General features: G+C 48.1%; 1 protein-coding gene and 2 non-coding genes across 3 annotated transcripts in view; 2 read left to right on the plus strand and 1 right to left on the minus strand.

Moving 5' to 3' along the window:
- LOC117869997 (zinc finger protein 883-like) overlaps window positions 1–23954 on the minus strand; it is a 929932-nt gene that overhangs the window by 869965 nt on the left and 36013 nt on the right. The window lies entirely within an intron of this gene.
- Window positions 9138–9210, plus strand: TRNAV-AAC. Its single transcript has one exon. It is a non-coding gene; the product is annotated as a tRNA-Val (tRNA).
- On the plus strand, window positions 20227–20300 carry TRNAT-AGU. Its single transcript has one exon. It is a non-coding gene; the product is annotated as a tRNA-Thr (tRNA).

Raw genomic sequence — 23954 nt, forward strand, 5'->3', positions numbered from 1 at the left:
TGACCAACAGTGAACACCACCCGTTAAATTCCTTGGGAATTTTGAAAGTCCCACTTCCCACAGAGACTGATTATGGTTACAGACCCATCCTGAAATTAGACCAGATATTTTAAAGCTTTATCTCGTAGTAAAGTAACACAATTCAAACGTGTCATCACAGAGGAGAAAGCAGTCCTTCATGTCATACTTATTGCTACTGATCTCACTGACAAATTTCCTTTTCTTGGTGCTGCTCCCAGTACTTAAAGGAGTTTTTCCTCTTCTCCCTTCCAGCTGTGGTTATGGGACTGCAGCAGCTCCCCAGATGGCCAGCTTTGCTCTTTCACTTACATCCTTCACTTTTGTGGATGAAGCTGTGTCTGTCACCAGTTTAATTCATATCTGAGACCTCAGGTACCAGCAGCTAGTTACAAAGACTAAATTCTCATTGCCATCAGTGGGAGGTTATCCTGGGCTGCCAGGGCTGCAGGATTTGGCCCAGGATCGGTCAAGGTGCTACAGCAGCTGCACTCTTACACGGTGAGTCCAGCAGCCTAATACCAAACTGTTCTGCCATAGTTTGCAGGGTGGCCTGGCTTGCTGAGAATCTGGCAGAAGAGAGACCGTGGAGTAGAGAAGGAAAATGTCCTCAGCAGTCACAGCCGGCAGGAGCAGGAAAGGTTGGGTTTGTTTTTAAACTTCTCTCCCTGCTCTAGCCTTTAATCATTCCTGTGGCTCTTCTCTGAACCCTCTGCAATTTATCAGGGAAAACAACCAATGAACCAAACAAACAAACCAAACCAGGCTGTTCTGACTGATGTAACAATCTATTACCTTCCAAGGTTGACTATAAATCAGATCATTTTATTCACCCAAGAGTTCAACTTTAAGGGCTTTTTGTTTTCTAGTTCCAATCAAATCCTGTGCAACAGCATTATTGTTAACTCATCACCTGGTCACTTAACATTCACAGGTTCAAAAAGTTAGCAGGGCTAAGTCTTTCTTCCCACACCAACATGAAAAAAAATCAGTGACAGAAAATGCCCTAAAGCACCTCTGCTGCCTTGCACGACAGACTGCGGAAATACACGAGGGAAAGTGCTTTCCTCTCTCCTCCTGACACTGAGCAACATTTCTGGCTGTCCTTGAGATCCTTTCACAGGAACAAGGCTTAAGGATGCAAATGACATGTTAAGGATTCATTGGTTTGTACATTCCTTTACTCCTTCCTTAGTGATAAGGGTGCATGAGCTAGAAATAATCCAGCTCTGACTTTTACACCATAGGCTATTTCCAGGCTCGCAATTAAAAAAAAATCTTTCTTTCTAATCTGAGCAAATTGAATCTGGAGTTATTGTGAGATGATAAATACCGCGCCCCAGGATGCCTTTCTTTCATCAAATATATTTTTATCACATTAACTGGGTGGGTCTCCTGCTAGGAAGTGTCTGTCCAGTGGCAGCACCCAGTGTACATTCCCCATTTACGAACTCATCTTCAGTATATAGGCCACTGAACCTAGCAAGAGGGGAGGATCCCAGTAGCCGGGCTCCAGCCTGAGCAAGCCCCAGGACCCCAAGACTGGCAAGCCCAAGTCAGCTGGCCTAGTCCAGCTGTGGGTTTTTAATTGTATTGTAGACCTACACTTGGTGTCAAAATCACAGCTTTCTCCTCAGGAAATCAAGCCCTAGTCCCCCACGTGACATTTAGGGATAGTCACTGCTATACTCATGGTCAGAACTGACAACTGCCCCTGCACAGGGACCAGGTGAAGAACTTGGCCAGCTCTTTGGACAGTTGTGGCTGTCAGGAGATCCAGCTAGACAGGAGTTACTCTGGGTTCTATGCAGGGGGAGATTAACTGGGAGAAGTGGGGACTTTGGGTATGTCTACACTGCGGGATTACTCCGATTTTACGGAATTTGATTTTTGGCAACAGATTGTATAAAGTCGAGTGCATGCAGCCACACTAAGCACATTAATTCAGCGGTGTGCGTCCATAGTACTGAGGCTAGCGTTGACTTCCGGACTTTGGGTAGCTATCCCATAGTCTCCCCCACCCATTGGAATTCTGGATTGAGATCCCGATGCCTGATGGGGCAAAAAACATTGTCATGGGTGGTTCTGAGTACATGTCGTCAGGCCCCCCTCTCCCTCCCTCCGTGAAAGCAATGGCAGACAACCATTTCACGCCTTTTTTCCTGGGTTACCTGTGCAGACGCCATACCACGGCAAGCATGGAGCCTGCTCAGCTCAATGCAGTAGTCATGAACATTGTAAACACCTCGCGCATTATCGTGCAGTTTATGCTGAACCAGAACCTGCAAAACTAGGTGAGGAGGAGGCGGCGATGGCAGCACGGTGACAAGAGTGATGAGGACATGGACACAGAATTCTCTCAAACCGCAGGCCCCAGCGCTTTGGAGATCATGTCATTAATGGGGCAGGTTCATGGCATGGAACGCCGATTCTGGGCCCGGGAAACAAGCACAGACTGGTGGGACCACATAGTGTTCCAGGTGTGGGATGATTCCCAGTGGCTGCGAAACTTTTGCATGCGTAAGGGCACTTTCATGAAACTTTGTGACTTGCTTTCCCCTGCCCTGAAGTGTCAGAATACCAAGATGAGAGCAGCCCTCACAGTTGAGAAGTGAGTGGCGATAGCCCTGTGGAAGCTTGCAATGCCAGACAGCTACCGGTCAGTCAGGAATCAATTTGGAGTGGGCAAATCTACTGTGGGGGCTGCTGTGATGCAAGTAGCCAAAGCAATCACTGAGCTGCTGCTACCAAAGATAGTGACTCTGGGAAATGTGCAGGTCATAGTAGATGGCTTTGCTGCAGTGGGGCGATAGATGGAACCCATATCCCTATCTTGGCACCGGACCACCAGGGCAGCCAGTACATAAACCGCAAGGGATACTTTTCAATGGTGCTGCAAGCACTGGTGGATCACAAGGGACGTTTCACCAACATCAATGTGGGATGGCTGGGAAGAGTTCATGACGTTCGTGTCTTCAGGAACACTAGTCTGTTTAAATGGCTGCAGCTAGGGATTTACTTCCCAGACTAGAAAATAACTGTTGGGGATGTTGACATGCCTATAGTTATCCTTGGGGACCCAGCCTACCCCTTAATGCTATGGCTCATGAAGCCATACACAGGCAGTCTGGACAGTAGTCAGGAGCTGTTCAACTATAGGCTAAGCAAGTGAAGAATGGTGGTAGAATGTGCATTTGGACATTTAAAAGGCTTTTGGAGTACCTCCAGGAGAGCTTCACCGTATCCGAGGTAGAAGCCAAACTTAAACAGCTTAACAGGACTAAATCGGGTGGACCGGATGATCTTCATCCAAGAATATTAAAAGAACTGGCGCGGGAAATTGCAAGCCCGTTAGCGATAATTTTCAATGAATCCATAAACTTGGGGGTGGTACCGTGTGATTGGAGAATTGCTAATGTAGTACCTATTTTCAAGAAGGGGAAAAAAAGTGACCCGGGTAACTACAGGCCTGTTAGTCTAACATCTGTAATATGCAAGGTCTTGGAAAAAAAATTGAAAGAAAGTAGTTAAGGACCTTGAGGTCAATGCCAATTGGGACAAATTACAACATGGTTTTACGAAAGGTAGATCGTGCCAAACCAACCTGATCTCCTTCTTTGAGAAAGTAACAGATTTCTTAGATAAAGGAAATGCGGTGGATCTAATATACCTCGATTTCAGTAAAGCGTTTGATACGGTACTGCATGAGGAATTATTGGTTAAATTGGAAAAGATGGGGATCGATATGAAAATCCATAGGTGGATAAGGAACTGGTTAAAGGGAGACTGCAGCAGGTCATACTAAAAGGTGAACTGTCAGTTGGAGGGAGGTTACCAGTGGAGTTCCTCAAGGTTCGGTTTTGGGTCTGATTTTATTTAATCTATTCATTACTGACCTCGGAACCAAATGTAGGAGTGGGCTAATAAAGTTTGCGGATGACACAAAGTTGGGAGATATTGCTAATTTGGAGAAGGATTGAGATATCCTGCAGGGAGATTTAGATGACCTTGTAAACTGGAGTAATAGTAATAAGATGAAATTTAATAGTGAGAAGTGTAAGGTTATGCATTTAGGAATGACTAACAAGAATTTTAGTTATAAGCTGGGGACGCATCGGTTGGAAGTAACGGAAGAGGAGAAGGACCTTGGGGTCCTGGTTGATCGCAGGATGACTATGAGTCGGCAATGTGACGTGACCGTGAAAAAAGCTAATGCGGTCTTGGGATAAATTAGGCGAGGTATTTCTAGTAGGGATAGGGAGGTGCTGGTTCCGTTATACAAGGCACTGATGAGACCTCATTTGGAGTACTGTGTACAGTTCTGGTCTCCCATGTTTAAAAAGGATGAAATCAAACTGGAACGGATACAGAGAAGGGCCACTAAGATGATCCGAGGAATGGAAAATCTGTCGTATGAAAGGAGACTCAAGGAGCTCGGTTTGTTTACTTTAACCAAAAGAAGGCTGAGGGGGGATATGATTGCTCTCTTTAAATATATCAGAGGGATAAATATCAGGGAGGGAGAGGAATTATTTCAGCTCAGTACTAATGTGGACACTAGAACGAATGGATATAAACTGGCCGTCGGGAAGTTTAGGCTTGAAATTAGACGAAGGTTTCTAACCATCAGAGGGGTGAAGTTTTGGAATAGCCTTCTGAGGGAAACAGTGGGGGCGAAAGACCTCTCTGGCTTTAAGATCAAGCTTGATAAGTTTATGGAGGGGATGGTTTGATGGGATACAGTGATTTTAGTCAATAGGTCGATAACGATGGTCAATGATGGGATATTAAAAGTTACTACAGAGTACTATTCCAGAAGGTCTGGCTAGAGAATCTTGCCTGCAATGCTCGGGGTTCAGGTGATCGCCATATTTGGGGTTGGGAAGGAATTTTCCTCCAGGGTAGATTGGCAGAGGCCCTGGAGGTTTTTCACCTTCCTCCGCAGCATGGGGCAGGGGTCGCTTGCTGGAGGATTCTGAGCGACTAGAAGTCTTTAAATAATGATTTGGGAGTTCTACAGCTAAGTCAAGGGAGAGAATTCTTCCAGGAGTGGGTGGGTCAGATTTTGTGGCCCGCATCATGCAGGAGGTCAGACTAGATGATCATAATGGTCCCTTCTGACCTTAGAGTCTATGAGGACTTCCGCTCCATCACCAGACACATGAACAGATTTTTCCAGTAGCTGTACTGGCCGCGAATGCATCCCAAGTCCTCGCGGTAGATTAATCATTAAAAACACTTGCTTTTAAACCATGTTTTATATTTACAAAGGTACACTGACCAGAGGTCCTTTCTACGGCTTCATGGTCCGGGATACCACCTTGGGAGGGTTGGGAGGCTACTTCAGTCAGGGTGAGAAAAAGATCCTGGCTGGTGGGGAGAACGGTGTGCTGTGTGCTCTCCGCAAGCTCATCCTCCTCCTCCTCCTCCCCATCCGCAAAATCCTCAGGCATGGCTGAGATTACCCCCGCCTCGCAATCCACAGTCAGAGGTGGGGTAGTGGTGGTGGGCCCCCCCTAGAATTGCATGCAGCTCAGCATAGAAGCGGCATGTCTGCGGCTCTGCCCCGGACCGTCAGTTTGCTTCTTTGGTTTTCTGGTACGCTTGTCTGAGCACCTTAAGTTTTGTGTGGCACTGGAGTGAGTCCCTATTGTGGCCTCTCTCCATCATGCCCGTGGAGATTTTTTCAAATGTTTTGGCATTTTGTCTTTTGGAACGTAGTTCTGCTAGCACGGAATCGTCTCCCCATACAGCAATCAGATCCAGTACCTCCAGTACGGTCCATGCTGGTGCTCTTTTTTGATTCTCAGACTGCATGGTCACCTGTGCTGATCAGCTCTCCACGCTGGGCAAACAGGAAATGAAATTCAAAAGTTCGCAGGGCTTTTCCTGTCTACCTGGCCAGTGCATCCGAGTTCAGATTGCTGTCCACAGTGGTCACAATGGTGCACTGTGGGATAGCTCCCGGAGGCGAATTGCATCCACACTAACCCTAATTCGAACCGGCAATGTCGATTTCAGCGCTATTCCCTTCATCGGGGAGGAGTACAGAAATAGATTTTAAGAGCCCTTTATGTCGAAGTAAATGGCTGCTTTGTGTGGACGGGTGCAGGGTTAATTCAATTTAACGCTGCTAAATTCGACCTAAACTCATAGTGTAGACCAGGCCTTTGTCTCTCATTTACAGGGCGCTTTGCCAGGGTGGAGCCTGTAGGTCACATGCTGGGGGGCTGTCACAGGCACACAGGCTCAGTGCCCTGGAACAGCTCTGAATCAAACCCAGGCAGGACCCTTGTCAGTGTGACACCCCCTCAGGGCGCGCTCTCACTAGGGGAAGCCCCCTTGCCTTCAGCACCTCCTGGGACTGACCTTGTACCTTTCAGCACCCCTGTTCCACACCAAGAGCTTCCTGTAATCTCAGTAGGACACCTGGGAAAGCCTTACACCCCACCCCCAAAGGGGAGGCATGCACCCCCAACTTCCACAATCACCAGTGACTCTCAGCCAGCCTTGTAAAGCAGAAGGTTTAGTAGTGGTCTGGAATAAATCGTGGGAAAGTTCTTTGTTAGCACGGGAAGTAGGAAGCTTCAGCAACGTCCATCTTGGGAAGACCCAGAACTCACAGCCTGGGCTCTCCCCTCAAGTCCCCAAAACAGTAGCCTCCTTGCTTCCAACAGCCCAGCCTCAGCCATGCCCTTTGCCCCTCTTCTGTCCTTCATTCTGTTTCCCTGGCAAACTGGTCACCTGGCCTCCACCTCTTTCTTTGTTCTCCAACTCATCCCAACCAGCTGACTTCTTCCAGCAGGTATGCCCCAGCCAGCAGTTGCTAGGATACAGAATTTGTGGCCATTGTCTGGGCCCAAGCAGCTAGACAGCAGTCACACCTGCCCTTTAGGGGTCTCTGCAAAGATCAAACACCCTTGTCCCACCACCTAGATCAGTGGTCCCAAAACTTTTGAGTCCCAAAACATGCCCCCCTGATCCACAGCTGGGACTGGGGCCACAGCTACGGGGGAAGCGATGTGGATGGGGTAAAGAGGCTGAGGCAGGGGCCAGAGCTGGGGGTGGGGGCTGAGACCAGCAGCGGAGCCCCAGCTGTAGGGCTGGGAGTGGAGCCCTAGGAGCGGGGCCAGCAGCGAGGGCCAGCAGCTGGGTCTGGGGCCAGGAGCGGAGCTGCATGGTGATCCCTCCCCACCCTCTGTAGGGACTGGTCCAGGCCCCAGCTGCAATCCCCTGAATGTTACTCCATTCCACCTGGTGGGATGCACCCCACATTTTGGACCTCTGACCTAGATATTTGTGCAACAAATAGGGGAAATGTCCAGAAAATTCCCACTTCATCACAGGGGTGTTACTGGAGTCTGAGCTAGGCAGCAGCACAGGGAAAGTGGGGAGGTTTCTCTTAGGGAGATGTTTTGCAGTTTAATTTTTCCAGTGTTCCAGGAAAAGCCTCTCATTTATCCCTTAACCCCTTCCCCATGAAAAGCTCCACCCCTGCCCCGGCACACAGAGAACCCCTCACTCCAATGCAGATTTTTAACTTTTCTTACTTTTCCTTTGCCTTGTACAAACATTTTTCCCATCAAAATGATCGAGGGCTTTTAAAATGAGAATAAGAGAACAAACTAAATCAAAACCAAAGAAACCGCTATCAGTCCCCCCACCACATATAGTTTGGGTCTGAATTTTTCTACTGAAATTTTGAGGCAATAAAACTCACACTGCTATTATCCAGAAAAAAAACCTAGACCTCCCATGCAGTACCTAGGACATCTATTTCTGAACCACCAATGCTTCAGCTCCTTTTGTGGAATTTCCAGTTGCTCAATACTGCTGGTATTCCAGGGGAGCAATTCTTGACGTTGGGGACCCCTGCCCTGGACCAAATGGCATCCCAGGCGAGAAGCATCTTCGGTGCCCCCCCCATCCCCTCCTCGCTCCATATGTTAAACCATTGAATACCTTATTTTTTTTATTGTATTTGTAGCTCATTTCATGATTTTGATGCACAATTTGCATGCATGATTTTCTGTGTCATATAAGATGATAAATTTGCACGATAGAATCTTAAATCTGTATTTATTCATGCCATATATAAGCAAATAAAAAAAATCATTTCCTTTAAGTGTATAGAAACTTTTTAATTTTAAGAGTAACTGAAATGTACTAATATCTAGAAATCAAACTGTCACCAATACAGGGTGGACCAGTATTAAATAGAGTTACAGTAAGAGACAGCATTAGAATGTTAATCCTAGTCCTTTAATTCAAAGGTCACTTAACTCACCTTTCCCATCTTCAACTGAAGCGCAGCATTAGAGAGATCCAAAGCCTGGCCATGACATTTTCAAGTGATAAAAGAGCAAGCGATGTGAGTCTTGCATTGGCCATCATTGATTGGAGATACAGATCTATCGCATCTTACGCTGGGGTTACGTTCCGCAGTCAGCGCGTAAAGCGAAAATCCCGTATAGTCAAAATTACATTGAGTGTAATGGCGGGCGGAATCGCCCGCATTACAGGTACAGTATTAAAATTGTTATTTTTTCTCTTTTTGTTTTTGTTTTGTTTTTGCCGACCGGGTAAAGCTGAAATCGCGCATGTTAAATGTGCGTAAGATGCGACAGACCTGTATGTTTTATTGAGACTAAGCTTCAAGGTAAGAAGCAGCAGGCCAAAAGCCATTCCCGTAGTTGCTGAAGTAGCTGAATTGGGAGAGTGTTAGACTGAAGATTTAGAGGTTTACTGCCAGGTTTTGGCATGCTCTTTCATCCCTCTTTGTTCCGGGGTGGGCTGTTTTCTTGAAGTGCAGTGGCACCTTTACCCACTACGAGTTCCTCATTTCAGGCCCCACTGCAGGAAAAAACAGCATGGGCTTCTGCACCCCGTTGGCCCACTTGAGCTTTCTTTCTCTTGCTCTTTCTCAGCAAGGGGAGGAAAAAGAAGCTCTTGTTCAAGCTGGCGTCACAAGGGCGCTGTAAGGATGACTTCCTGAGTGCAGGCTACTGTCCTCTTCTCTTCCAGCTGATCCATTGAAGGGCTGATGCCACTTTCTCCAGTTTTGTCCATCGGTGTGTCAGGGCGAGCACCACCCAAATGGATGGAATTTGAGGACTGGAGTTTCTGTAGTGTAGTGGTTATCACATTTACCTAACATGCAAAAGGTCCCTAGTTCAAAACTGGGCAGAAACATAGTGGCTTCCTTTACCCAGCTGCCCTAGCTGTCCAGGAAGGCGCTTCTCCTTCTGCCACTGGCCAGTTCCTGAGATAACCCCAACCCCCGCATGATGGAGAGTGGTAAAATAAGCTGAGAAAACTCCCTAGCATCAGCCTGATAAACCTAGAGGAGTTAGGCGTGTCACCTTTTGGAGGCTTTTTGCTTGGCCTCCTCTGCACTTGGAGGTTGGCCTACGGAGGCCGTCACTTCCCGCAGCCTCCTTTGTGTGACTTGCCAAAGGAGGAAGTAAGGCAGGAATGGGGCAAAAGAGGACAGTCAAGCTGAGGAAGGCAGGGAAGAAGTGATGCAGCTAAGGGGTTAGTAGAGCGCTACTGTTCGTTCTGCTAAAGCCTGGGGCAGTGCGGTTGGCTGCCAGGAGGTAGAATCCTGTGCCTGCCTCTTGGCTTCCCAGGGATGGCTACTTGCAGTCTAGGAGAAGAGGGGTTCTGGGTGGAAGGAAAACAAGCAAAGCTGAGTCTGAGTGGGTGTGCGCCAGCACTCCTTTCTGGCCAAGCTGGGTGTGTGGTGATGGTCTTGAGAGCCTTCCTGCCACCTGTGAGGCAACGAGAATGGCTGCTCCTTTGTGGCCAACCCAGGGGCATGATTGATGGCTTTAGAGGCAGGGGTTGGGCTGGCTGTGAGCTACTGGGATCCAGGAAGCCTCAGCCTGCCCCTCCGGGGGCCGTGTCTTCTTCTCTCCTGCCTTGGGGAGCCAAGCTTTAAGGCTGCCCAGCATGTGTTGCAGCTCAAGCATTAAGCCTTCCTGTGTGGCCTGTGCTGGAGATGACCCTGATCCCCTGTGGGGTACTGTTGCGGGGAAATCCTTACTGTAAAAAATTCTGGCCACCAGATCAACAACTTGCATCCAATGGGGCTTAGTCCGTGGGGCTAGCAGGTCAAGCCAAGTCCCTGCATGTGGGGTAGGTGGCCGCAGAGTTTCGCCTTTCCCACTCCCTGCGCTCCTGCACCCTAAAATCCTTGTCAGCCAATAAGATGAGCCAGGAACCCAGCGAGAGAGGGCAAAGGAGTGGCCCGAGCCCCCTCTGGCACTGTCCCTGCCCCAGGCAGCCCACGGAGACCCGCTGCCCCCCCAAGCGACATGTGGAGACGTGCCAGCAGCGCTAAGGCAGCTCCCTGCCCCCTCTGCCCCCTCCCTCCATGCCGCACCACTCCTGGAAGTGGCCTGCGGGGGGAGGGCATCTCCATGTGCTGCCCCCGCCCTGAGTGCAAACGCCACAGCGGGCCCCCACCGATCCCCCCATCTAGGAGCCACTGCTGGAGCAGAGCTTGTGCTGGGCACTTTGGGAGGCACACTGCCTCAGGTAAGCACCACCCCGTGACCTCCTCCCACACCCCAACCTCCTGCCCCAGTGCAGCGGCTCTCTGTGTCTTCAACAAGCACTTACAAGTGTTGGCCAAGAACTTCTTTTCTATTTAGGAGAAAGAAATACAAAAAAGGGAACCCAACAGACAAGGTTTATTCAGCAAGGACAAACTGGCAGGCCAAGCCAGGATCTCTCAGTTACTAGGAAGGCTCTTCAGCCAGCTCTTCCCAAAGGCCAGTCTCCAGAGGCTTTTGTGACATGATGGACCTCAAAAGAGCCCCCTGTAGCCTCCATATTCATCATTCATAAATGGTTGTGATATTTCATACAAAGCATTCCATGTAAGTTATCATATGAAAAGTCATGATCTGCTGAAATCCGTCATTCTGCCCAAATATGTATAGCATTAGGGTGTATGAAGTTATGCATTTTGCTGTATGGTTGTTACTGAAATATGCTATAAGTTTGCTAGTGACACACAAAGGACCCCTGCTGAGGAGGATGTTCAACAACCATGAGTCAGCAGAGAAGTTGTAATTAAGGGATTTGCAATTCAATGACAGATGCCCAAACACAACACTATGGGGACTGCTCAAGTCTATGACTCAGTTACACAAGCCCACAGCAGGAGGCTTCCCCAACCTAGTGACTCAGCAAAGCCCACCCAGACATGTTTGGGTAAGTGTCTGCTAGACACTTGAACTAAGAATATAAAATAGGAGACTGTGGCATCATGTTTTTGCCTTTCTCCTCCTGCACCTACACTGGAAGCAGCAGGAATCCCGAGAAAATGAAGGTCATCTGAGGACAGTAATCCAGGATTCAGGGGGAATTCTATGTATTAAGGAGGGTAACATCAGGTGGGGTGAGAAAATTGCTTGACCTAACTACTGCCTAGTGTAATGAGGTGTAAAGTTTAGATTGTGCATTTATATTTTATTTCTATGGTAACTTACTCTGATCTTTTATGGCTACCACTTATAATCCTTAAAAATCCATCTTTCTGTAGTTAATAAATCTATTTTATGCTGTACTTAAACTAGTGTATTTTGCTTGAAGTTCTTGGGAAATCTCATCTCCATTACAAGGCTGGTTCATGTACTATTCACAACGAGGGAGGAGTAGACTCTGCATAATAAACTCACACTGGTCAGGCTTCTGACTAGGGCAAGATGGTATAATCCAGGGGCACAAGGCTGCAGAGCTGTGGGGAATTGGCAGGAGGCTCTCTATCATTAGTTTTATGAGTGGCTGGGAGAAGCATTCATGTAACTCAGTAGGATGTGTCCCTATCTGTGGATGTCTGTGTAAGTGCAATATCTGCCAGAGAGTCTCAGCTTGTCACAACATCACAGTGTGAGAGGGAGGCCAGGTGGTGGGACAAAGGGCTCAGGGGTCCCACTGTTCAGGTTGCATCCCGTAGATCCCATCACAGACTTTCAACAACCACAGCGGATGTTCACTGAGACAGAGAGAAAGATGCCAAAATAGTGATCTCCAGTGCCTGCAGACACCAAACTATCAGGAATTCTGTGCACAGAGAGCACCCTGCTAGTGGAAAATGCCTTTGGAAAAGACCCTTCTGTTAGCAGCTGTGGTCATACAGTGCTTAGTGCGCTGCGTTGTGGCCTCATAGAATCATAGAATATAAGGGTTGGAAGGGACCTCAGGAGGTTCTAGTCCAACGCCCTGCTCAAAGCAGGACCAACCCCAACTAAATCATCCCAGCCAGGGCTTCCTCAAGCCTAATCTTAAAAACCTCTAAGGAACCCATTCCAGTGCTTCACTACCCTCCTAGTGAAAAAGTTTTTCCTAATATCCAGCCTAGACCTCCCCCACTGCAACTTGAGACCATTGCTCCTCCTTCTGTCATCTGCCACCACTGAGAACAGCCAAGCTTCATCCTCTTTGGAACCCCTCCTCAGGTAGTTGAAAGCAGCTATCAAATCCCCCCTCATTCTTCTCTTCTGGAGACTAAACAAATCCCAGTTCCCTCAGCCTCCCCCCATAAGTCATGTGCTCCAGACCCCTAATCATTTTTGTTGCCCTCCGCTGGACTCTCTCCAATTTTTCCACATCCTGCTTGTAGTGTGGGGCCCAAAACTGGACACCAATGTCGAATAAAGGGGAACGATCACGTTCCTCCATCTTCTGGCAATGCCCCTACTTATACAGCCCAAAATGCCATTAGCCTTCTTGGCAACAAGAGCACACTGTTGACTCTTATCCAGCATCTCGTCCAATGTGACCCCTAGGTCCTTTTCTGCAGAACTGCTACCTAGCCATTCGGTCCCTAGTCTGTAGCAGTGCATGGGAGTCTTCTGTCCTAAGTGCAGGACTCTGCACTTGTCCTTGTTGAACCTCATCAGGTTTTTTTGGCCCAATCCTCTAATTTGTCTAGGTCCCTCAATCCGATCCCTACCCTCTAGTGTATCTACCACGACTCCCAGTTTAGTGTCATCTGCAAACTTGCAGAGAGTGCAGTCCACACCATCCTCCAGATCATTAATAAAGATATTAAATAAAACCGGCCCCAAAACCAACCCTTGGGGCACTCCGCTTGAAACTGGCTGCCAACTAGACATGGAGCCATTGATCACTACCCTTTGAGCCCGACGATCTTTCCAGGGACTGAGGTGAGGCTGAATGGCCTGTACTTCCGCGGATCCTCCTTCTTCCCTTTTTTAAAGATGGGCACTACATTAGCCTTTTTCCAGTCATCCAGGACCTCCCCCGATCGCCATGAGTTTTCAAAAATAATGGCTAATGGCTCTGCAATCTCATCCACCAACTCCTTTAGCACCCTCAGATGTAGCGCATCCGGCCCCATGGACTTGTGCACATCCAGTTTTTTCTAAATAGTCCCGAACCACTTCTTTCTCCACAGAGGGCTGGTCACCTTCTCCCCATACTGTGCTGCCCAGTGCAGCAGTCTGGGAGCTGACCTTGTTCGTGAAGACAGAGGCAAAAAAATCATTGAGTACATTAGCTTTTTCCACATCCTTGGTCACTAGGTTGCCTCCCTCATTCAGTAAGGGGCCCACACTTTCCTTGACTTTCCTCTTATTGCTAACATACCTGAAGAAACTCTTCTTGTTCCTCTTAACATCTCTTGCTAGCTGCAACTCCAAGTGTGATTTGGCCTTCCTGATTTCACTCCTGCATGCCTGAGCGATATTTTTATACTCCTCCCTGGTCATTTGTACAATCTTCCACTTCTTGTAAGCTTCTTTTTTGCGTTTAAGATCAGCAAGGATTTCACTGTTAAGCCAAGCCAGTCGCCTGCCATATTTACTATTCTTTCTACACATTGGGATGGTTTGTTCCTGCAACCGCAATAAGGATTCTTTAAAATACAGCCAGCTCTCCTGGACCCCTTTGCCCTTCATGTTATTCTCCCAGGGGATCCTGCCCATCTATTCCCTGTGGGAGTCAAAGTCTGCTTTTCTGAAGTCCAGGGTCTGTATTCTGCTGCTCTCCTTTCTTCCTTGTGTCAGGATCCTGAACTCGACCATCTCATGGTCACTGCCTTCCAGGTTCCTATCCACTTTTGCTTCCCCTACTAATTCTTCCCTGTTTGTGAGCAGCAGGTCAAGAAAAGCTCTGCCCCTAGTTGGTTCCTCCAGCACTTGCACCAGGAAATTGTCCCCTAGACTTTCCAAAAACTTCCCATGTCTGCCCAGGTACCCCTGACCGACCTCACCGAGGTCGGCTAAAAGAGCACCCAGGAATACGACGACGACGGCTACCAATCATAATGCACCGTCTGCTGCCAAAAAGCAATGAGCTGCTGCTGTGTAGCAATGCAGTCCTACATCTTCCAGCACGCAGAAGACGTACAGTGACGGTGAGCTGAGCGGGCTCCATGCTTGCTGTGGTATGCACAGGTAACTCAGGAAAAAAAGGCATGAAATAATTGTCTGCTGTTGCTTTCATGGAGGGGGGGACCTGACAACGTACCCAGAATCACCCACGACACTGTTTTTACCCCATCAGGCATTGGGATCTCAACCCAGAATTCCAATGGGCGGCAGAGACTGCGGGAACTGTGGGATAGCTTTTCCGCAGTCTCTGAACAGAAGACGACGCTAGCCTTCGGTACTGTGGATGCAGTCCGCCGATTTAATGCACTTAGAGCATTTTCTGTGGGGGGACACACAATCGACTGTATAAAAACGATTTCTAAAAAAACGACGACTATAAATTCAACCTAATTTCGTAGTGTAGACATACCCTTAGTGTCAAATGAGAAGAACACTCATATCAAGACTTCAGATCAAGCTTTTGGTTCCAAGATATAGACAGAGGGACTACAAAGCAGAAATGAATAGTAAATGCCTTTAGTGCTCATGCTGATGTGCATAGACAAAGTGTGAAGGAATAGTTGCAAATGCTTTTGCTCCATGGGCAATGATGAACTAATTGACAACCTGAAAAATATTGAATGTATGTCACTGTCAGTGCATTGATTCACAGATATGTGAAATTGCTTCCTCTCTTGAACCGCAATTTCAAGGCTTATGGGAATTGGTGAAAGGTTTCTCAAGGCTACCCAGGGAAGGGAATTAGTTTTTGAGAATAGTGGCAGCGGACCAGAACTAAGCTGGTAGTTAAGCTTAGAAGTCTTCATGCAGACCCCCACATTTGTACCCTAAAATTCAAAGTGGGGATACAGCCTTGACATGGTGGCATAGTGGTGGGATTCATTTTAAACCCAAAAGCCAGTAAGATTTTTTTTTCCTTCTAGCTGCTTGGAAAGCAGAGCTGAAGGTAGATGCATATCTTATCTCTCCTTGCCTGAAGGCAGAAGTGTTAAGTTTTTTTAACAAGAGCCTTTGTTAAGAGAAGGGTTCAATTAATGAGCAAATGACTGGTAAAAGGAATTTACAAGCTGAATTGTTTTACATCCTCGGGAGTAGCTAGTTAGAAAGTCTCTGTTAACTCAGCAGCAGCCTGAGCTAAGTGCATCCCAGTTTCAGTCAACTGCAGAGGGGTGTGACCCAGCACAAGAAAAAAGGAAAATGACTACCAAAGAAGTAGCTAACAAAATAGAACTGGCCAGACTAGAAGCAGAAGAAAATGAGAAAAAACATCAGAGACTACTTCAAATTAAAAAACTCGAGAAAGAAGCCAAAGAGGAGGCCCATGAAAGAGAAAAGAAAGCCAAAGAGGAGGCCCACAAGAGAGAGATGGAGCTGGAAAAAGCCAAAGAGGAGGCCCACAAGAGAACTATGGAGCTGGAAAAAGCCAAAGAGGAGGCAAGAGAAAAAGAAAGGAAGCATGAACTGGAAGTAGCAAGGGCTAGGCAGGATGCACCAGCCCATCCTAGCAACTCCTCTCCAGGTACCACTTCCCATCCCAGAAAATTCCCCACCTACAAGGCAGGCGATGATACTGAGGCCTTCTTAGAAAATTTTGAAAGGGCCTGCCTTGGATACAGCATCACTACAGACCAGTACATGGTAAAGCTGAGGCCGCAGCTCAGTGGACCCTTAGCAGAGGTGGCGGCTGAAATGCCTAAGGAACACATGAACAGTTATGAACTTTTTAAAAACAAGGCCAGACTCAGAATGGGGCTAACACCCAAGCATACCCGTCAACGGTTCAGAGCCCTAAGGTGGAAACCCGATGTGTCATTTACCCGACATGCCTACCACATTGGGAAAAATTGGGATGCCTGGATATCAGGAGCAAATGTTAAATCTACGGAAGAGTTGCCCTTCCTAATGCAAATGGAGCAGTTTTTAGAGGGTGTTCCTGAGGAAATAGAAAGGTACATCCTAGATGGGAAGCCCAAAACTGTAACCGAGGTGGGGGAGATTGGAGCCAAATGGGTGGAGGTGACAGAAAAGAAAAAAGCTAGTAGCAGTTGGAGCAAATATCAGAAGGGGCAAGCCGAAACAAAACCTTACCACCGGGGACAACCCAAGGCCCCACCCACATCCCAAGGGAAACCCCAGGCGCCTTCTCACCCCATCACACCAGTCTCCACCAACCAACATCACCCCAGTGATACCTTAGCAGGGCGATGTTTTAAATGTAATGAACTGGGACATATAAAGGCTCATTGCCCCAAGAACCCCAACCGATTACAGTTCATTACACCACAATCACACCAAAGATCCCCAGACCCAGATGACTCTCTCATACCCTCGGAGCGAAGGGAAACCTTGAGAGTGGGCGGAAAGAAGGTTATCGCTTGGAGGGACACTGGGGCACAAGTGTCAACTATCCACCAATCCCTAGTGGACCCCAAACTCGTCAACCCGGAGGCTCCAGTGACAATTCAACCCTTCATGTCACAGTCTGTAACCTTGCCTACAGCCAAGTTGCATGTCCAGTACAAAGGCTGGTCAGGAATGTGGACTTTTGCAGTCTATGACAATTATCCCATTCCCATGCTGCTGGGGGAAGACTTGGCCAACCATGTGAAGCTAGCCAAGAGGGTGGGAATAGTCACCCGCAGCCAGGCTAAGCAAGCTTTCACCCCCATCCCTGTTCCTGAGCCGTCCACCAGGGCCCCGTCTGTGTTACCAGAGACCCAAACAAAGGTGGTGGAACCGAATCCCCTGCCAACGACTGCAAAGCCGTAGTGGATCCAATCCCAGAGACCCAGCCAAAGCCAGTCCCAGAACTGGAACTGGCAACACAACCAGCACCAGAACCATTGCCAGCACTGAGTCTAGCAGTTGCAAACCTGTCTACAACTTCAACGCCAGAGGGCACCAGCAAGTCTGACCTGGCGGAAGCAGCAGATAACCCTACCCAAGAGGCTCAGCCAGAGCCTGAGATACCACATAGTGCACCAGCGGACAGCGGTTCACAGTCAATGGAAACAGCCCCAGCACCTGCATCGCTTCCAGAGGGACCAAGCCCCAGTCCACAGTCCAGGGAGGAACTGATGTTGCCTACCTCGATGATGTGGCCATTTTTTCTGATTCATGGACAGAACATCTGGACCACCTGGAAAAAGTCTTCGAGTGCATCCGGCAGGCAGGACTAACTGTTAAGGCTAAAAAGTGTCAAATAGGCCAAAACAGAGTGACTTACCTGGGGCACCAGGTGGGTCAAGGAACTATAAATCCCCTACAGGCCAAAGTGGATGCTATCCAAAAGTGTCTGGTTCCAAAGTCAAAGAAACAGGTCCAATCCTTCTTAGGCTTGGCCGGATATTATAGGCGATTTGTACCACACTACAGCCAAATCGCCGCCCCGCTGACAGACCTAACCAGAAAGAAACAGCCAAATGCAGTTCAGTGGACTGATAAGTGTCAAAAGGCCTTTCACCAGCTTAAGGCGACACTCATGTCTGACCCTGTGCTAAGGGCCCCAGACTTTGACAAACCGTTCCTAGTAACCACACATGCGTCCGAGCGAGGCGTGGGAGCAGTTTTAATGCAGGAAGGACCGGATCAAGAATTCCAACTTGTCATGTTTCTCAGCAAGAAACTGTCTGAGAGGGAAAGCCACTGGTCAATCAGCGAAAAGGAATGCTACGCCATTGTGTACGCGCTGGAAAAGCTATGCCCATATGTTTGGGGACGGCGTTTCCAACTACAAACAGACCATGCTGCGCTACAGTGGCTTCATACCGCCAAGGGAAATAACAAAAAACTTCTTCGGTGGAGTTTAGCTCTCCAAGATTTTGATTTTGAAATACAACACATTTCGGGAGCTTCTAACAAAATGGCTGATGCACTCTCCCGGGAAAGTTTCCCAGAGTTAACTGGTTAACAATTGTTCTTGGAATGAAACATATTGTTAGTTTTTATATAATCAGTAGTATGTCTGAAGGTACATGTCTCTTATTAACTCTGTTTTCTCCTAGAACTCCAGGAAGAAATCACAGCCAGTGTGGAACCGAACGTCCAACACTATCTGTGATTCGGGGGGCGTGTCATAACTATAAAGGGAAGGGTGTAACAGCTGTCCTGTGTACAGTACTATAAAATCCCTCCTGGCCAGAGACTCCAAAATCCTTTTCCCTGTAAAGGGTTAAGAAGCTCAGGTAACCTGGCTGGCATCTGACCCAAAGGACCAATAAGGGGACAAGATACTTTCAAATCTTGGGGAGGGGGGGAGGCTTTTGTTTGTGCTCTTTGTTTGGGAGTTCGTTCGCTCTTGGGACTGAGAGGGACCAGACATCAATCCAGGTTCTCCACATCTTTCTAAACAAGTCTCTCCTATTTCAAACTTGTAAGTAAATAGCCAGGCAAGGCGTGTTAGTTTTCCTTTGTTTTCTCAACTTGTAAATGTACCTTTTACTAGAGTGTTTATCTTTGTTTGCTGTACTTTGAACCTAAGACTAGAGGGGGTCCTCTGAGCTCTTTAAATTTGATTACCCTGTAAGGTTAATTTCCATACTGATTTTACAGAGATGATTTTTACCTTTTTCTTTAATTAAAAGCCTTCTTTTTAAGAACCTGATTGATTTTTCCTTGTTTTTAGATTCAGGGGGGTTGGATCTGTATTCACCAGGGAATTGGTGAAAGGTTTCTCAAGGCTACTCAGGGAAGAGAATTAGTTTTTGAGAATGGTGGCAGCGGACCAGAACTAAGCTGGTAGTTAAGCTTAGAAGTCTTCATGCAGGCCCCCACATTTGTACCCTAAAGTTCAAAGTGGGGATACAGCCTTGACAACTGCCTTTGCCTAGCTATACATTGCTTGCAAAAGAAACAGGTCTTTTTGGTGACAAGTGTTGAAAGGAGACACTAGACAAATGTGGAGACAAGAAAAATATCCCCATAACTGAACTTGCATCTGTGGATGTTGAAGCCACAACACGAAGTGCTAAGCACTATATGACCACAGCTGGTGTCAGAAGAGTCTCTACCAAAGCATCTTTCCACCAGCAGAGGCCTCTCTATGCACAGAACTCCCGGTAGCTTGATGTCTGCAGGCAGTGGAGAACTCTATTTTGGCATCTCTTTGTCTCTTTTGTGGTGAACATCTGCAGTGGCTGTTAATAGGCTGCTAGACAGTGATCTTTGGAAACAGCTGGCTGAAGAGCCTTCCTACTAACCAGGAGATCCTGGCTTGGCCTGCCAGTTCTTCCCTACTGAACCTAATGTCTCTGTTGGCTCCTTTTTTGTATCTCTTTTCATAAAAAGAAAAGATCTGTCAGCACAATCCTTCTAAGTGCTTGTTCTAGACGGAGAGAGCTTTCCTTGCAGCTAAGTAATGGAGCATGTCTCACCACTGCAGCACCTCCTGCTGGCCATCCTGGGAATTATATGGGCTACTCCAGCAAGCCTTCTCCTGATTGGTTCTCCCAATAAGTCCTTTCCTGATTGGCTGGATTCTGCACAGCCTCTCCAAGGCTGCCTTATCCTTTCTCCTGCTTGTGTGGGGCAGCCACCCCACCACACTTGGAAAGTGGCAAATCAGAAGTCTGGAGCTGATGGAAAGGTTACCATGACTCAGAACTGAGCTGAGGTTACTGCAACTGAAATGCAGAGCACTAACTACTATACGATCACAGTGACTGGTGGGAGAAGCACATGTTAGAAGCCCTCTGTCAACTCAGCTATGGTTTTCTGTGCACACAGAGCCAGACACCTCAAGGTCTGCAAGTCTTGAGGGAAATGGGGAATGTTTGTACTTTGGAATTTGCAGGCATTGTCCTGGACCATCAAGTGGAACAGTTGAAAGCAGTTTCTTGAGGCAGGCACTATGGCTTAGCTGGCTAAGGTACCTGACTAGTAAACAGGAGATCCTGGGTTCAACTCCCAGTGCTGCCTTGGTCTCTTTATGGCTTTTGGTCTCCTCCACTCACATTTTCCTGTGCCTTTCTAGGAAACAGAAGAGACCTCCTTTGGCAATCCAAGTAATTACTTGCTAAGGAAAAGGCTTCTTTAGAGAGAAGCATTGAAAAGAATCAAATCACAAGCCTGGAGTTGATGAAAACGCTGCTGTGACTGGCATTGGCCAGGCGGTTGCTTTGACTGCAATTGCTGCAACACAAAAGCCTGTGCCACACAATCTTGTGATTCACTGGGGATGTCTATGCACAGAGATCCTTATAGGCAATACTCTTCTGTCACCTTCCTTTTGATTGTCATTAATGAAAAATGGACCAATTGGGAGAAAAGTCCCAGAGAGTGGCACTGTGGCTAAGCTGGCCAAGGCACCTGCCAGGTAAAGTGGAGTTAGGGATTCAGCATCCAGTGGTGCCTTGCCAAATGTGTCCGCTCTTCCCACCTTCTGGTCAATCTTTTGAGGAAACAGAGAAGACTGCCTTTGCCTTGCAATGCAAATGCTTGCAAAAGAAACCGGTTGTTTTTTCTGACAAGCGTCGGAAGGAGGCACCTAAGAAAGGTGGAGACAAGGAAAAGGTCACCGTAACTCAACTTGCATTCATGGCTCTTGTGACAGAGGATGTAGAAAAAGCTAATGTCCTCAATGCTTTTTTTGCCTCTGTCTTCACGAACAAGGTCAGCTTGCAGATTATTGCACTGGGCAGCAGAGCATGGGGAGGAGGTGACCAGCCCTCCGTGGAGAAAGAAGTGGTTCGGGACTATTTAGAAAAGCTGGATGAGCACAAATCCATGGAGCCGGATGCGCTACATCCAAGGGTGCTAAAGGAGTTGGCGGATGTGATTGCAGAGCCATTGGCCATTATCTTTGAAAACTCATGGCGATCAGGGGAGGTCCCGGATGACTGGAAAAAGTCTAATGTAGTGCCCATCTTTAAAAAAGGGAAGAAGGAGGATCTGGGAAACTACAGGCCAGTCAGCCTCACCTCAGTCCCTGGAAAAATCATGGAGCAGGTCCTCAAGGAATCAATTCTGAAGCACTTAGAGGAGAGGAAAGTGATCAGGAACAGTCAGCATGGATTCACCAAGGGCAAGTCATGCCTGATTAATCTAATTGCCTTCTATGAGGAGATAACTGGGTCTGTGAATGAGGGGAAAGCAGTGGATGTGTTATTCCTTGACTTTAGCAAAGCTTTTGATACGGTCTCCCACAGTATTCTTGCCAGCAAGTTAAAGAAGTATGGGCTGGATGAATGGACTATAAGGTGGATAGAAAGCTGGCTTGATCATCGGGCTCAATGGGTAGTGATCAATAGCTCCATGTCTAATTGGCAGCTGGTTTCAAGCGGAGTGCCCCAAGGGTCAGGCCTGGGGCCGGTTTTGTTCAATATCTTCATTAATGATCTGGAGGATGGCATGGACTGCACCCTCAGCAAGTTTGCAGATGACACTGTAGTAAGAGGAGGCCCTGAGATATAAACCTTGGTATCAGAGGCCCAGTATGAGGCCTGAGGCCTAAACTAAAGTAATGGTCAAGACTTTGTTAACATAAAGCAAAGTTAAGCTGTGAGCCAGAGGCAGGCCCTGCTCACAGAAGCTGGCAAGGAAAGGGCTGATGTTGCATAAATATATATTCACCTAGCAAAGTTAAAGTATAAACATGGTACCAAGAGATACCATACGGGAACATTCCACAGATAACATGGAACAGGCCGACCCATCCCAATGACAGGGGCAAAAGGGTAAAACGATGAATAGAGTTGTTTTGATCGAACCAACATGTACAAGGTGAGAGGCAGCACCTTACTACGTAGAGGGGTTGTACCTTGCTATGTAGAGGGGTTGCACCTCAGTACGTCAGGAGTGATGTGTAACTTGTTTGTACCTGTGTATAAGAATGTATCCCTGGGGTGGTGTCTTTGTCTGGCCACGGGGGCAGTGGAAAGTCCCGCCACTGAGCCGGGTCCTTGCCAAGAGGCATCTATTAGTAGTATGCCCGGTAGACTAAGTAATCTACGGGGAACTGCAATTGTGTCCGAGGTTGCAATAAACCTGGCCAAGGTGCCTTTGTACCTTACTAGACTCTGTGGTTATTGGGGGTTCTCGTCGGGTTTGCTGTGTCCGCTATCTGCGCAGAGCTGGGGCAGCACACAGAGGGAACACATGCACGCAGCCGAGTGATATCAACAGGAGAAAGCAGAAGCACCACACTGGTAGCATCTCACAACAGACACTAAACTGGGATGCGTTACCTAGGGAGGTGGTGGAGTCTCCTTCCTTGGAGGTTTTTAAGGCCCGGCTTGACAAAACCCTGGCTGGGATGATTTAGTTGGGAATTGGTCCTGCTTTGAGCAGGGGGTTGGACTAGATGACCTCCTGAGGTCCCTTCCAACCCTGATATTCTATGATTCTATGATTCAGCCAGGTCATTCCCATCTTCTGCTGATCACCCAGGAGATGACGATGGCTAGCAGTCCTACTGCACCATCTTGTGGTGAGCAGCCAGGAGACGATGATGGCTAGCAATCGTAATTAGGGCCGGCACTTCCACTAGGTGAGCCTAGGTGGTCGCCAAGGGAGGCAGGATTTGGGGGGTGGCATTTTGCCACCCTCGGCAGAAATTCGGTGGCGGGGGGGGTGTCCTTCCGCTCCGGGTCTTTGGCGGAAATTCGGCGGCGGGTTCTTCACTTGCTCCGGGACCCGCCGCCGAAGTGTCCCGAAGACGCGGAGCAGAAGGAACCACGCCGCTGAATGCTCAGAGGAGGAGCGCTGCCGCATAGGGCGGCAAAAACCCTGATGCCGCTCCTGACTGTAATGCAACATCTTCTGCTGAGCACCCAGGAGATGATGATGGCTAGCAGTCTTACTGCACCGTCTGCTGCCAGCCTAAGATGTAAAAGATAGATGGAGTGGATCAGAACAAGGAATAGACCCGATTTGCTTTGTATTCATTTGCTTCCTCCCTCCCTCCCTCCCTCCGTGAAATCAACGGCCTGCTAAACCCAGGGTTTTGAGTTCAATCCTTGAGGGGGCCATTCTGTGTGACAGTTGTGTGTGTTTCTCCTTGATGCAAAGCCACCCCCCTTTGTTGATTTTAATTCCCTGTAAGCCATGTCGTCAGTCGCCCCTCCCTCCATCAGAGCAATGGCAGACAATCATTTCGCGCCTTTTCTCAGCCCAGACGCCATAGCACTGGGATTGTGGAGCCTGCTCAGATCAGTGCAGCAATTATGAGCACTTTCAACACCACACGCATTATCCTGGAGTATATGCAGAACCAGAACCTGCCAAAGCAAAACCAGGCGAGGAGGCGACAGCAGCGCGGTGATGAGAATGATGAGGACATAGACATGGACATATACTTCTCACAAAGTACGGGCCCTGGCAATGTGCACATCCTGGTGATAATGGGGCAGGTTCATGCCGTAGAACGCCGATTCTGGGCCTGGGAAACAAGCACAGACTGGTGGGACCGCATAGTGTTGCAGGTCTGGGATGATTCCCAGTGGCTGTGAAACTTTCACATGCGTAAGGAACTTTGTGACTTGCTTTTCCCTGCTCTGAAGCACCAGAATACCAAGGAACTTTGTGACTTGCTTTCCCCTGCTCTGAAGCACCAGAATACCAAGCACCAGAATA

Source organism: Trachemys scripta, chromosome 25 (assembly GCF_013100865.1).
Source record: "Trachemys scripta elegans isolate TJP31775 chromosome 25, CAS_Tse_1.0, whole genome shotgun sequence".
Classification (NCBI taxonomy): Eukaryota; Metazoa; Chordata; order Testudines; family Emydidae; genus Trachemys; species Trachemys scripta.